We start from the raw sequence: 16,297 nt of genomic DNA on the forward strand, positions 1-16,297 counted from the left end.
TTTTTTTTTACTTTGCTTCCTTTGTTTAAGAACATGAAACAATGATTTTACCTTTCGGATGCTATAGATCAAAGATTGGCTTAGAAAGATTCAAACTTCAACTCTCGTCATCAATCTCTCTCTTTAAAATCTCTCCATCGTGTGTCTTTCAAGCTACGTTGCACGAAAGCTTCATTTCAAGTCCGCTTTTCGCTTTGAAACCAGATTCGTAATTGGAAATTCTCCAAACCTTTTGGAATCTCGCTTATGTGTCACTTCCAAAAAATCATCATTGGAAACTCGTTGGAAGCTTACGCTTCTCTTTTCGAAGCTTTTGTTTCCATTATTCATAATTGATATTATAAATAAATAAACTGATCGAATTGATTGTTTATAATTTTCTTATACAAACAAAATCCTAAAAGTTAATTTTATGATTTATTCATTTTTTAATACGGAAATTTGTAATGCTTTATTAAAGATATTTAGGAATGTAACAATGATATAAAAAATTATGTAAAATGTTGGAAAGTAATTAAATAAGTTTATTAATTTTGAGAGGTAAGGAATTTGATGATTTTCTCTTTACATCACAAAATAAACTATTTGATTATTTTTTTGCTTTTAAAAAACGCCAGAGAGAGGAGTCGAACCTCTGACCTTGTGGTTAACAGCCACATGCTCTAACCAACTGANTTTAATTTTATGATTTATTCATTTTTTAATACGGAAATTTTGTAATGCTTTATTAAATATATTTAGGAATGTAACAATGATATAAAAATTTATGTAAAATGTAGGAAAATAATTAAATAAGTTTATTAATTTTGAGAGGTAAGGAATTTGATGATTTTCTCTTTACATCACAAAATAACCTATTTGATTATTTTTTGCTTAAAAAAACGCCAGAGAGAGGAGTTGAACCTCTGACCTTGTGGTTAACAGCCACACGCTCTAACCAACTGAGCTACTCAAGCTGTTAATAACCTATTTGATTTATATTTTATTATTTTTAGTTGAGTTATCTAAACTTTTATAATTATGTGATTTACTAAAAATATTTAAATGACTTTATGTTTAATATTATATATATATAAATATTTTCTATATGCTTTTAAAGCATATCCGTTTTCAAGNAAAAAAACGCGAGAGAGAGGAGTCGAACCTCTGACCTTGTGGTTAACAGCCACACGCTCTAACCAACTGAGCTACTCAAGCTGTTAATAACCTATTTGATTTATATTTTATTATTTTTAGTTGAGTTATCTAAAACTTTTATAATTATGTGATTTATTAAAAATATTTAAATGACTTTATGTTTAATATTATATATATATAAATATTTTCTATATGCTTTTAAAGCATATCCGTTTTCAAGACTTTTTTTTTTATAAAAACAACTTCCACGTTTCGCTTCCGCGTACCATTTTTGATTCTATGCAACATAGATTTCAAGCAGATCCGACTCAAAACATTATTGGATTATGTGTTGTATTGAATTTTTTAAAAAAGTTTTACCCTAAATATTTAACGTTTTTAAATTAAACCCTATAATACTATTACTTAACATTTTAGGGTCTTAAAATACAAAAAAAAAAACAAAATTACTAGAAAATGAGGTCATGCATTTGCACACTTTAGAGCACTGGTGCACTTTAGAGTATTCTCTGTTATCTTTTCCTTAATAACTTTTTTTCCTTCTAAAAACATTGTCACACCTACAGAATGATGGTAGATATGACCTTTCTTATTTCCCTTCCTCTCTTACAGAGTTGTATACACTGGTTTGAAGTCAAAAATTTTATTGGTCCTTCTCTAGTTTTTGTGGTTGATTCTCATCTTTTTTTTTTAACTAAAAGGTTTTTGAACTGAATCCCGTTTATTTCCTCAGCCCCAAAACTAGAGTAGGTTGATGCTCTTTTCATATATACATAATTGTGGATTTGTCAACCATTTAGTAAATAACAAATCGTTTTTTTTTTTACTTTGCTTCCTTTGTTTAAGAACATGAAACCATGATTTTACCTTCCGGATGCTATAGATCAAAGATTGGCTTAGAAAGATTCAAACTTCAACTCTCGTCATCAATCTCTCTCTTTAAAATCTCTCCATCGTGTGTCTTTCAAGCTACGTTGCACGAACGCTTCATTTCAAGTCCGCTTTTCGCTTTGAAACCAGATTCGTAATTGGAAATTCTCCAAACCTTTTGGAATCTCGCTTATGTGTCACTTCCAAAAAATCATCATTGGAAACTCGTTGGAAGCTTACGCTTCTCTTTTCGAAGCTTTTGTTTCCATTTTTCATACTTGATATTACAAATAAATAAATAAACTGATCGAATTGATTGTTTATAATTTTCTTATACAAACAAAATCCTAAAATTTAATTTTATGATTTATTCATTTTTTAATACGGAAATTTTGTAATGCTTTATTAAATATATTTAGGAATGTAACAATGATATAAAAATTTATGTAAAATGTTGGAAAATAATTAAATAAGTTTATTAATTTTGAGAGGTAAGGAATTTGATGATTTTCTCTTTACATCACAAAATAACCTATTTGATTATTTTTTGCTTAAAAAAACGCCAGAGAGAGGAGTCGAACCTCTGACCTTGTGGTTAACAGCCACACGCTCTAACCAACTGAGCTACTCAAGCTGTTAATAACCTATTTGATTTATATTTTATTATTTTTAGTTGAGTTATCTAAACTTTTATAATTATGTGATTTACTAAAAATATTTAAATGACTTTATGTTTAATATTATATATATAAATATTTTCTATATGCTTTTAAAGCATATCCGTTTTCAAGACTTTTTTTTCATAAAAACAACTTCCACGTTTCGCTTCCGCGTACCATTTTTGATTCTATGCAACATAGATTTCAAGCAGATGCGGCTCAAAACATTATTGGACTATGTGCTGCATTGAATTTTTTAAAAAAGTTTTACCCTAAATATTTAACAATTTTAAATTGAACCCTATAATACTATTACTTAACATTTTAGGGCCTTAAAATACAAAAAAAAAAAACAAAATTACTAGAAAATGAGGCCATGCATTTGCACACTTTAGAGTATGCCCTACATTTTAGAGCATTTGCGCACTTTAGAGTACTCTCTGTTATCTTTTCCTTAATAACTTTTTTTCCTTCTAAAACATTGTCACACCTACAGAATGATGGTAGATATGACCTTTCTCATTTCCCTTCCTCTCTTATAGAGTTGTGTACACTGGTTTGAAGTCAAGATTTTTATTGGTCCTTCTCTAGTTTTCGTGGTTGATTCTCATCTTTTTTTTTAACTAAAAGATTTTTGGACTGAATCCCGTTTATTTCCTCAGCCCCAAAACCAGAGTAGGTTGATGCTCTTTTCATATATACATAATTGTGGATTTGTCAACCATTTAATAAATAACAAAGTTTTTTTTTTTACTTTGCTTCCTTTGTTTAAGAACATGAAACAATGATTTTACCTTTCGGATGCTATAGATCAAAGATTGGCTTAGAAAGATTCAAACTTCAACTCTCGTCATCAATCTCTCTCTTTAAAATCTCTCCATCGTGTGTCTTTCAAGCTACGTTGCACGAAAGCTTCATTTCAAGTCCGCTTTTCGCTTTGAAACCAGATTCGTAATTGGAAATTCTCCAAACCTTTTGGAATCTCGCTTATGTGTCACTTCCAAAAAATCATCATTGGAAACTCGTTGGAAGCTTACGCTTCTCTTTTCGAAGCTTTTGTTTCCATTATTCATACTTGATATTACAAATAAATAAATAAACTGATCGAATTGATTGTTTATAATTTTCTTATACAAACAAAATCCTAAAAGTTAATTTTATGATTTATTCATTTTTTAATACGGAAATTTGTAATGCTTTATTAAAGATATTTAGGAATGTAACAATGATATAAAAAATTATGTAAAATGTTGGAAAGTAATTAAATAAGTTTATTAATTTTGAGAGGTAAGGAATTTGATGATTTTCTCTTTACATCACAAAATAAACTATTTGATTATTTTTTTGCCTTTAAAAAACGCCAGAGAGAGGAGTCGAACCTCTGACCTTGTGGTTAACAGCCACATGCTCTAACCAACTGAGCTACTCAAGCTGTTAATAACCTATTTGATTTATATTTTATTATTTTTAGTTGAGTTATCTAAAACTTTTATAATTATGTGATTTATTAAAAATATTTAAATGACTTTATGTTTAATATTATATATATATAAATATTTTCTATATGCTTTTAAAGCATATCCGTTTTCAAGACTTTTTTTTTTATAAAAACAACTTCCACGTTTCGCTTCCGCGTACCATTTTTGATTCTATGCAACATAGATTTCAAGCAGATCCGACTCAAAACATTATTGGATTATGTGTTGTATTGAATTTTTTAAAAAAGTTTTACCCTAAATATTTAACGTTTTTAAATTAAACCCTATAATACTATTACTTAACATTTTAGGGTCTTAAAATACAAAAAAAAAAACAAAATTACTAGAAAATGAGGTCATGCATTTGCACACTTTAGAGCACTGGTGCACTTTAGAGTATTCTCTGTTATCTTTTCCTTAATAACTTTTTTTCCTTCTAAAAACATTGTCACACCTACAGAATGATGGTAGATATGACCTTTCTTATTTCCCTTCCTCTCTTACAGAGTTGTATACACTGGTTTGAAGTCAAAAATTTTATTGGTCCTTCTCTAGTTTTTGTGGTTGATTCTCATCTTTTTTTTTTAACTAAAAGGTTTTTGAACTGAATCCCGTTTATTTCCTCAGCCCCAAAACTAGAGTAGGTTGATGCTCTTTTCATATATACATAATTGTGGATTTGTCAACCATTTAGTAAATAACAAATCGTTTTTTTTTTTACTTTGCTTCCTTTGTTTAAGAACATGAAACAATGATTTTACCTTTCGGATGCTATAGATCAAAGATTGGCTTAGAAAGATTCAAACTTCAACTCTCGTCATCAATCTCTCTCTTTAAAATCTCTCCATCGTGTGTCTTTCAAGCTACGTTGCACGAACGCTTCATTTCAAGTCCGCTTTTCGCTTTGAAACCAGATTCGTAATTGGAAATTCTCCAAACCTTTTGGAATCTCGCTTATGTGTCACTTCCGAAAAATCATCATTGGAAACTCGTTGGAAGCTTACGCTTCTTTTTTCTAAGCTTCTGCTTCTCGTTTCGAAGCTTGTGCTTCTCGTTTCGAAGCTTGTGCTTCTCTTTTCGAAGCTTGTGCTTCTCTTTTCGAAGTTTATGTTTCCCATTTTTCATACTTGATATTACAAATAAATTAATAAACTGATTGAATCGATTGTTTATAATTTTCTGATACAAAAAAAATCCTAAAAGTTCATTTTTTGAATTATTTATTTTTAATACTGAAATTTGTAATGCTTTATTAAAGATATATAGGAATCTAACAATGATATAAAAAATTATGTAAAATGTTGGAAAGTAATTAAATAAGTTTATTAATTTTGAGAGGTAAGGACTTTGATGATTTTCTCTTTACATCACAAAATAACCTATTTGATTACTTTTTCCTTTAAAAAACGCCAGAGAGAGGAGTCGAACCTCTGACCTTGTGGTTAACAGCCACACGCTCTAACCAACTGAGCTACTCAAGCTGTTAATAACCTATTTGATTTATATTTTATTATTTTTAGTTGAGTTATCTAAAACTTTTATAATTATGTGATTTACTAAAAATATTTAAATGACTTTATGTTTAATATTATATATATAAATATTTTCTATATGCTTTTAAAGCATATCCGTTTTCAAGACTTTTTTTTTATAAAAACAACTTCCACTTTTCGCTTCCGCATACCATTTTTGATTTTATGCAACATAGATTTCAAGCAGATCCGGCTCAAAACATTATTGGACTATGTGCTGTATTGAATTTTATTAAAAAGTTTTACCCTAAATATTTAACACTTTTAAATTGAACCCTATAATACTATTACTGAACATTTTAGGGCCTTAAAATACAAAAAAAAAAAAACAAAATTACTAGAAACTGAGGCCATGCATTTGCACACTTTAGAGTATGCCCTACACTTTAGAGCATTTGCGCACTTTAGAGTATTCTCTATTATCTTTTCCTTAATTACTTATTTTCCTTCGAAAAACATTGTCACACCTACAGAATGATGGTAGATATGACCTTTCTCATTTCCCTTCCTCTCTTATAGAGTTGTATACACTGGTTTGAAGTCAATATTTTTATTGGTTCTTCTCTAGTTTTCGTGGTTGATTCTCTTCTCTTTTTTTTAACTAAAAGGTTTTTGGGCTGAATCCCGTTTATTTCCTCAGCCCCAAAACCAGAGTAGGTTGATGCTCTTTTCATAGATACATAATTGTGGATTTTTCAACCATTTAATAAATAACAAAGCGTTTTTTTTTGTTTTTTACTTTGCTTCCTTTGTTTAAGAACATGAAACCATAATTTTACCTTTCTGATGCTATAGATTAAAGATTGACTTAGAAAGATTCAAACTTCAACTCTCGTCATCAATTTCAATCTTAAAAATCTCTCCACCGTGTGTGTTTCAAGTTACGTTGCACGAAAGCTTCATTTCAAGTCCGCTTTCCGCTTTGAAACCAGATTCGTAATTGAAAATTCTCCAAACCTTTTGGAATCTCGCTTATGTGTCACTTCCAAAAAATCATCATTGGAAACTCGTTGGAAGCTTACGCTTCTTTTTTCTAAGCTTCTGCTTCTCGTTTCGAAGCTTGTGCTTCTCGTTTCGAAGCTTGTGCTTCTCTTTTCGAAGCTTGTGCCTCTCTTTTCGAAGTTTATGTTTCCCATTTTTCATACTTGATATTACAAATAAATTAATAAACTGATTGAATTGATTGTTTATAATTTTCTGATACAAAAAAAATCCTAAAAGTTCATTTTTTGAATTATTTATTTTTAATACTGAAATTTGTAATGCTTTATTAAAGATATATAGGAATCTAACAATGATATAAAAATTTATGTAAAATGTTGGAAAGTAATTAAATAAGTTTATTAATTTTGAGAGGTAAGGACTTTGATGATTTTCTCTTTACATCACAAAATAACCTATTTGATTACTTTTTCCTTTAAAAAACGCCAGAGAGAGGAGTCGAACCTCTGACCTTGTGGTTAACAGCCACACGCTCTNTAGCCACACGCTCTAACCAATTGAGCTACTCTAGCTGTTAATAACCTATTTAATTTATATTTTTTTATTTTTAGTTGAGTTATCAAAAACTTCTATAATTATGTGATTTACTAAAAATATTTAGATGATTTTATGTTCAATAATATATATATATATATATATATATATATATGAATATTTTTCTATATGATTTTAACGCATATCCGTTTTCAAGATTTTATTTTATAAAAACAACTTCCACGTTTCGCTTCGGTGAACCATTTTTGATTCTATGCAACATAGATTTCAAGTAGATGTGGCTCAAAACATTATTGGACTATGTGCTGTATTGAATTTTTTAAAAAATTTTTACCCTAAATATTTAACATTTTTAAATTGAACCCTATAATACTATTACTTAACATTTTAGGGCCTTAAAATACAAAAAACAATATACTAGAAAATGAGGCCATGCATTTGCACACTTTAGAGTATGCCCTACATTTTAGAGCATTTGCGCACTTTAGAGTACTCTCTGTTATCTTTTCCTTAATAACTTTTTTTCCTTCTAAAACATTGTCACACCTACAGAATGATGGTAGATATGACCTTTCTCATTTCCCTTCCTCTCTTATAGAGTTGTGTACACTGGTTTGAAGTCAAGATTTTTATTGGTCCTTCTCTAGTTTTCGTGGTTGATTCTCATCTTTTTTTTTAACTAAAAGATTTTTGGACTGAATCCCGTTTATTTCCTCAGCCCCAAAACCAGAGTAGGTTGATGCTCTTTTCATATATACATAATTGTGGATTTGTCAACCATTTAATAAATAACAAAGTTTTTTTTTTTACTTTGCTTCCTTTGTTTAAGAACATGAAACAATGATTTTACCTTTCGGATGCTATAGATCAAAGATTGGCTTAGAAAGATTCAAACTTCAACTCTCGTCATCAATCTCTCTCTTTAAAATCTCTCCATCGTGTGTCTTTCAAGCTACGTTGCACGAAAGCTTCATTTCAAGTCCGCTTTTCGCTTTGAAACCAGATTCGTAATTGGAAATTCTCCAAACCTTTTGGAATCTCGCTTATGTGTCACTTCCAAAAAATCATCATTGGAAACTCGTTGGAAGCTTACGCTTCTCTTTTCGAAGCTTTTGTTTCCATTTTTCATACTTGATATTACAAATAAATAAATAAACTGATCGAATTGATTGTTTATAATTTTCTTATACAAACAAAATCCTAAAAGTTAATTTTATGATTTATTCATTTTCTAATACGGAAATTTGTAATGCTTTATTAAAGATATTTAGGAATGTAACAATGATATAAAAATTTATGTAAAATGTTGGAAAGTAATTAAATAAGTTTATTAATTTTGAGAGGTAAGTAATTTGATAATTTTCTCTTTACATCACAAAATAACCTATTTGATTATATTTTTGCTTTAAAAAACGCCAGAGAGAGGAGTTGAACCTCTGAACTTGTGGTTAACAGCCACACGCTCTAACCAACTGAGCTACTCAAGCTGTTAATAACCTATTTTATTTATATTTTATTATTCTTAGTTGAGTAATCTAAAACTTCTATAATTATGTGATTTACTAAAAATATTTAAATTACTTTATGTTTAATATTATATATATAAATATTTTCTATATGCTTTTAAAGCATATCTGTTTTCAAGACCTTTTTTTTATAAAAACTAACTTCCACGTTTCGCTTCCGCGTACCATTTTTGATTCTATGCAACATAGATTTCAAGCAGATCCGGCTCAAAACATTATTGGACTATGTGCTGTATTGAATTTTTTAAAAACGTTTTAGCCTAAATATTTAACATTTTTAAATTGAACCCTATAATACTATTACTTAACATTTTAGGCCTTAAAATACAAAAAAAAACAAAATTACTAGAAAATGAGGCCATGCATTTGCACACTTTAGAGTATGCCCTACACTTTAGAGCATTTGCGCACTTTAGAGTATTCTCTGTTATCTTTTCCTTAATAACTTTTTTCCTTCTAAAAACATTGTCACACCTACAAAATGATGGTAGATATGACCTTTCTCATTTCCCTTCCTTTCTTATAGAGTTGTATACACTGGTTTGAAGTCAATATTTTTATTGGTTCTTCTCTAGTTTTCGTGGTTGATTCTCTTCTCTTTTTTTTTAACTAAAAGGTTTTTGGGCTGAATCCCGTTTATTTCCTCAGCCCCAAAACCAGAGTAGGTTGATGCTCTTTTCATATATACATAATTGTGGATTTTTCAACCATTTAATAAATAACAAAGCGTTTTTTTTTTCTTTGCTTCTGTTGTTTAAGAACATAAAACCATGATTTTACCTTTTTGATGCTATAGATTAAAGATTGGCTTAGAAAGATTCAAACTTCAACTCTCGTCATCAATCTCTCTCTTAAAAATCTCTCCATCGTGTGTCTTTCAAATTACGTTACACGAAAGCTTCATTTAATGTCCGCTTTCCGCTTTGAAACCAGATTCTTAATTGGAAATTCTCCAAACCTTTTGGAATCTCGCTTATGTGTTACTTTTGAAAAATCATCATTGGAAACTCGTTGGAAGCTTACGCTTCTCTTTTCGAAGTTTGTGTTTCCATTTTTCATACTTGATATTACAAATAAATAAATAAACTGATCGAATTGATTGTTTATAATTTTCTTATACAAACAAAATCCTAAAAGTTAATTTTATGATTTATTCATTTTTTAATACGGAAATTTGTAATGCTTTATTAAAGATATTTAGGAATGTAACAATGATATAAAAATTTATGTAAAATGATGGAAAGTAATTAAATAAGTTTATTAATTTTTGAGAGGTAAGGAATTTGATGATTTTCTCTTTACATCACAAAATAACCTATTTGATTATTTTTTGCTTTAAAAAACGCCAGAGAGAGGAGTTGAACCTCTGACCTTGTGGTTAACAGCCACATGCTCTAACCAACTGAGCTACTCAAGCTGTTAATAAACTATTTGATTTATATTTTATTATTTTTAGTTGAGTTATCTAAAACTTTTATAATTATGTGATTTACTAAAAATATTTAAATTACTTTATGTTTAATATTATATATATATAAATATTTTCTATATGCTTTTAAAGCATATCCGTTTTCAAGACTTTTTTTTTATAAAAACAACTTCCACGTTTCGCTTCTGTGAACCATTTTTGATTCTATGCAACATAGATTTCAAGTAGATGTGGCTCAAAACATTATTGGACTATGTGCTGTATTGAATTTTTTAAAAAGGTTTTACCCTAAATATTTAACATTTTAAAATTGAACCCTATAATACTATTACTTAACATTTTAGGGCCTTAAAATACAAAAAAAAAAAAAAAAATTACTAGAAAATGAGGCCATGCATTTGCACACTTTAGAGTATGCCCTACACTTTAGAGCATTTGCGCACTTTAGAGTATTCTCTGTTATCTTTTCCTTAATAACTTTTTTCCTTCTAAAAACATTGTCACACCTACAAAATGATGGTAGATATGACCTTTCTCATTTCCCTTCCTCTCTTATAGAGTTGTATACACTGGTTTGAAGTCAAGATTTTTATTGGTCCTTCTCTAGTTTTCGTGGTTGATTCTCATCTTTTTTTTTTAACTAAAAGGTTTTTGGACTGAATCCCGTTTATTTCCTCAGCCCCAAAACTAGAGTAGGTTGATGCTCTTTTCATATATACATAATTGTGGATTTTCAACCATTTAATAAATAACAAAGCGTTTTTTTTTTACTTTGCTTCCTTTGTTTATGAACATGAAACAACGATTTTACCTTTCTGATGCTATTGATTAAAGATTGGCTTAGAAAGATTCAAACTTCATCATCAATCTCTCTCTTAAAAATCTCTCCATCGTGTGTGTTTCAAATTACGTTGCACGAAAGCTTCATTTAAAGTCCGCTTTCCGCTTTGAAACCAGATTCTTAATTGGAAATTCTCCAAACCTTTTGGAATCTCGCTTATGTGTCACTTTCGAAAAATCATCATTGGAAACTCGTTGGAAGCTTACGCTTCTCTTTTCGAAGTTTGTGTTTCCATTTTTCATACTTGATATTACAAATAAATAAATAAACTGATCGAATTGATTGTTTATAATTTTCTTATACAAACAAAATCCTAAAAGTTAATTTTATGATTTATTCATTTTTTAATACGGAAATTTGTAATGCTTTATTAAAGATATTTAGGAATGTAACAATGATATAAAAATTTATGTAAAATGATGGAAAGTAATTAAATAAGTTTATTAATTTTTGAGAGGTAAGGAATTTGATGATTTTCTCTTTACATCACAAAATAACCTATTTGATTATTTTTTGCTTTAAAAAACGCCAGAGAGAGGAGTTGAACCTCTGACCTTGTGGTTAACAGCCACATGCTCTAACCAACTGAGCTACTCAAGCTGTTAATAAACTATTTGATTTATATTTTATTATTTTTAGTTGAGTTATCTAAAACTTTTATAATTATGTGATTTACTAAAAATATTTAAATTACTTTATGTTTAATATTATATATATATAAATATTTTCTATATGCTTTTAAAGCATATCCGTTTTCAAGACTTTTTTTTTATAAAAACAACTTCCACGTTTCGCTTCTGTGAACCATTTTTGATTCTATGCAACATAGATTTCAAGTAGATGTGGCTCAAAACATTATTGGACTATGTGCTGTATTGAATTTTTTAAAAAGGTTTTACCCTAAATATTTAACATTTTAAAATTGAACCCTATAATACTATTACTTAACATTTTAGGGCCTTAAAATACAAAAAAAAAAAAAAAAATTACTAGAAAATGAGGCCATGCATTTGCACACTTTAGAGTATGCCCTACACTTTAGAGCATTTGCGCACTTTAGAGTATTCTCTGTTATCTTTTCCTTAATAACTTTTTTCCTTCTAAAAACATTGTCACACCTACAAAATGATGGTAGATATGACCTTTCTCATTTCCCTTCCTCTCTTATAGAGTTGTATACACTGGTTTGAAGTCAATATTTTTATTGGTTCTTCTCTAGTTTTCGTGGTTGATTCTCATCTTTTTTTTTTAACTAAAAGGTTTTTGGGCTGAATCCCGTTTATTTCCTCAGCCCCAAAACCAGAGTAGGTTGATGCTCTTTTCATATATACATAATTGTGGATTTTTCAACCATTTAATAAATAACAAAGCGTTTTTTTTTTCTTTGCTTCTGTTGTTTAAGAACATAAAACCATGATTTTACCTTTTTGATGCTATAGATTAAAGATTGGCTTAGAAAGATTCAAACTTCAACTCTCGTCATCAATCTCTCTCTTAAAAATCTCTCCATCGTGTGTGTTTCAAATTACGTTACACGAAAGCTTCATTTAATGTCCGCTTTCCGCTTTGAAACCAGATTCTTAATTGGAAATTCTCCAAACCTTTTGGAATCTCGCTTATGTGTTACTTTTGAAAAATCATCATTGGAAACTCGTTGGAAGCTTACGCTTCTCTTTTCGAAGTTTGTGTTTCCATTTTTCATACTTGATATTACAAATAAATAAATAAACTGATCGAATTGATTGTTTATAATTTTCTTATACAAACAAAATCCTAAAAGTTAATTTTATGATTTATTCATTTTTTAATACGGAAATTTGTAATGCTTTATTAAAGATATTTAGGAATGTAACAATGATATAAAAATTTATGTAAAATGATGGAAAGTAATTAAATAAGTTTATTAATTTTTGAGAGGTAAGGAATTTGATGATTTTCTCTTTACATCACAAAATAACCTATTTGATTATTTTTTGCTTTAAAAAACGCCAGAGAGAGGAGTTGAACCTCTGACCTTGTGGTTAACAGCCACACGCTCTAACCAACTGAGCTACTCAAGTTGTTAATAACCTATTTGATTTATATTTTATTATTTTTAGTTGAGTTATCTAAAACTTCCATAATTATGTGATTTACTAAAAATATTTAAATTACATTATGTTTAATATTATATATATAAATATTTTCTATATTCTTTTAAAGCATATCCGTTTTCAAGACTTTTTTGTATAAAAACAACTTCCACGTTTCGTTTCCGCGTACCATTTTTTATTCTATGCAACATAGATTTCAAGCAGATCCGGCTCAAAACATTATTGGACTATGTGCTGTGTTGAATTTTTTAAAAATGTTTTAGCCTAAATACTTAACATTTTTAAATTGAACCCTATAATACCGTTACTTAACATTTTAGGCCTTAAAATACAAAAAAAAAAATTACTAGAAAATGAGGCCATGCATTTGCACACTTTAGAGTATGTCCTACACTTTAGAGCATTTGCGCACTTTAGAGTATTCTCTGTTATCTTTTCCTTAATAACATTTTTCCTTCTAAAAACATTGTCGAACCTATAAAATGATGGTAGATATGACCTTTCTCATTTCCCTTCCTCTCTTATAGTGTTTTATACACTGGTTTGAAGTCAATATTGTTATTGGTTCTTCTCTAGTTTTCGTGGTTGATTCTCTTCTCTTTTTTTTAACTAAAAGGTTTTTGGGCTGAATCCCGTTTATTTCCTCAGCCCCAAAACCAGAGTAGGTTGATGCTCTTTTCATAGATACATAATTGTGGATTTGTCAACCATTTAGTAAATAACAAATCGTTTTTTTACTATGCTTCCTTTGTTTACGAACATGAAACCATGATTTTACCTTCCAGATGCTATAGATCAAAGATTGGCTTAGAAAGATTCAAACTTCAACTCTCGTCATCAATCTCTCTCTTTAAAAACTCTCCATCGTGTGTCTTTCAAGCTACGTTGCACGAAAGCTTCATTTCAAGTCCGCTTTTCGCTTTGAAACCAGATTCGTAATTGGAAATTCTCCAAATCTTTTGGAATCTTGCTTATGTGTCACTTCCAAAAAATCATCATTGGAAGCTTACGCTTCTCTTTTCGAAGTTTGTGTTTCCATTTTTCATACTTGATATTAAAAATAAATAAATAAACTGATCGAATTGATTGTTTATAATTTTCTTATACAAACAAAATCCTAAAAGTTAATTTTATGATTTATTCATTTTTAATATGGAAATTTGTAATGCTTTATTAAAGATATTTAGGAATGTAACAATGATATAAAAATTTATGTAAAATTTTGGAAAGTAATTAAATAAGTTTAACTAATTTTGAGAGGCAAGGAATTTGATGATTATCTCTTGACATCACAAAATAACCTATTTGATTATGTTTTGCTTTAGTAAACGCCCGAGAGAGGAGTCGAACTTTTGACCTTGTGGTTAACAGCCACACGCTCTAACCAATTGAGCTACTCTAGCTGTTAATAACCTATTTAATTTATATTTTATTATTTTTAGTTGAGTTATCAAAAACTTCTATAATTATGTGATTTACTAAAAATATTTAGATGATTTGATGTTCAATATTATATATATGAATATTTTTCTATATGATTTTAACGCATATCCGTTTTCAAGATTTTATTTTATAAAAACAACTTCCACGTTTCGCTTCTGTGAACCATTTTTGATTCTATGCAACATAGATTTCAAGTAGATGTGGCTCAAAACATTATTGGACTATGTGCTGTAATGAATTTTTTTAAAAGGTTTTAGCCTAAATATTTAACATTTTTAAATGGAACCCTATAATACTATTACTTAACATTTTAGGCCTTAAAATACAAAAAAAAAAAAAATTACTAGAAAATGAGGCCATGCATAGGCATACTTTAGAGTATGTCCTACACTTTAGAGCATTTGCGCAATTTAGAGTATTTTCTTTTATCTTTTCCTTAATAACTTTTTTCCTTCTAAAAACATTGTCTCATCTACACAATGATGGTAGATATGACCTTTCTCATTTCCCTTCCTCTCTTATAGAGTTGTATACACTGGTTTGAAGTCAAGATTTTTATTGGTCCTTCTCTAGTTTTCGTGGTTGATTCTCATCTTTTTTTTTTAACTAAAACGTTTTTGGACTGAATCCCGTTTATTTCCTCAGCCCCAAAACTAGAGTAGGTTGATGCTCTTTTCATATATACATAATTGTGGATTTTCAACCATTTAATAAATAACAAAGCATTTTTTTTTTACTTTGCTTCCTTTGTTTAAGAACATGAAACCATGATTTTACCTTTCTGATGCTATAAATTAAAGATTGGATTAGAAAGATTCAAACTTCAACTCTCGTCATTAATCTCTCTCTTAAAAATCTCTCCATCGTGTGTGTTTCAAATTACGTTGCACCAAAGCTTCATTTAAAGTCCGCTTTCCGCTTTGAAACCAGATTCGTAATTGGAAATTCTCCAAACCTTTTAGAATCTCGCTTATGTGTCACTTCCAAAAAATCATCATTGGAAACTCATTGGAAGCTTACGCTTCTCTTTTCGAAGTTTGTGTTTCCATTTTTCATACTTGATATTACAAATAAATAAATAAACTGATCGAATTGATTGTTTATAATTTTCTTATACAAACAAAATCCTAAAAGTTAATTTTATGATTTATTCATTTTTTAATACGGAAATTTGTAATGCTTTATTAAAGATATTTAGGAATGTAACAATGATATAAAAATTTATGTAAAATGATGGAAAGTAATTAAATAAGTTTATTAATTTTCGAGAGGTAAGGAATTTGATGATTTTCTCTTTACATCACAAAATAACCTATTTGATTATTTTTTGCTTTAAAAAACGCCAGAGAGAGGAGTTGAACCTCTGACCTTGTGGTTAACAGCCACATGCTCTAACCAACTGAGCTACTCAAGCTGTTAATAAACTATTTGATTTATATTTTATTATTTTTAGTTGAGTTATCTAAAACTTTTATAATTATATGATTTACTAAAAATATTTAAATTACTTTATGTTCAATATTATATACATAAATATTTTCTATATGCTTTTAAAGCATATCCGTTTTCAAGACTTTTTTTGTATAAAAACAACTTCCACGTTTCGCTTCTGTGAACCATTTTTGATTCTATGCAACATAGATTTCAAGTAGATGTGGCTCAAAACATTATTGGACTATGTGCTGTATTGAATTTTTTAAAAAGGTTTTACCCTAAATATTTAACATTTTAAAATTGAACCCTATAATACTATTACTTAACATTTTAGGGCCTTAAAATACAAAAAAAAAAA

The 16,297-nt window shown here is 28.7% G+C and overlaps 9 non-coding genes across 9 annotated transcripts; all 9 read right to left on the reverse strand.

The window, feature by feature from the left end:
- Window positions 883–956, reverse strand: TRNAN-GUU. The gene has a single exon. It is a non-coding gene; the product is annotated as a tRNA-Asn (tRNA).
- On the reverse strand, window positions 1,124–1,197 carry TRNAN-GUU. The gene has a single exon. It is a non-coding gene; the product is annotated as a tRNA-Asn (tRNA).
- TRNAN-GUU lies at window positions 2,568–2,641 on the reverse strand. The gene has a single exon. It is a non-coding gene; the product is annotated as a tRNA-Asn (tRNA).
- Window positions 4,025–4,098, reverse strand: TRNAN-GUU. Its single transcript has one exon. It is a non-coding gene; the product is annotated as a tRNA-Asn (tRNA).
- Window positions 5,552–5,625, reverse strand: TRNAN-GUU. Its single transcript has one exon. It is a non-coding gene; the product is annotated as a tRNA-Asn (tRNA).
- On the reverse strand, window positions 7,102–7,190 carry TRNAX-XXX. The gene is given in 2 exon segments: window positions 7,102–7,137; window positions 7,153–7,190. It is a non-coding gene; the product is annotated as a tRNA-OTHER (tRNA).
- Window positions 10,043–10,116, reverse strand: TRNAN-GUU. The gene has a single exon. It is a non-coding gene; the product is annotated as a tRNA-Asn (tRNA).
- TRNAN-GUU lies at window positions 11,496–11,569 on the reverse strand. The gene has a single exon. It is a non-coding gene; the product is annotated as a tRNA-Asn (tRNA).
- TRNAN-GUU lies at window positions 15,846–15,919 on the reverse strand. The gene has a single exon. It is a non-coding gene; the product is annotated as a tRNA-Asn (tRNA).

The sequence above is a fragment of the Camelina sativa genome, chromosome 16, assembly GCF_000633955.1.
Source record: "Camelina sativa cultivar DH55 chromosome 16, Cs, whole genome shotgun sequence".
NCBI classification, from domain to species: domain Eukaryota; kingdom Viridiplantae; phylum Streptophyta; class Magnoliopsida; order Brassicales; family Brassicaceae; genus Camelina; species Camelina sativa.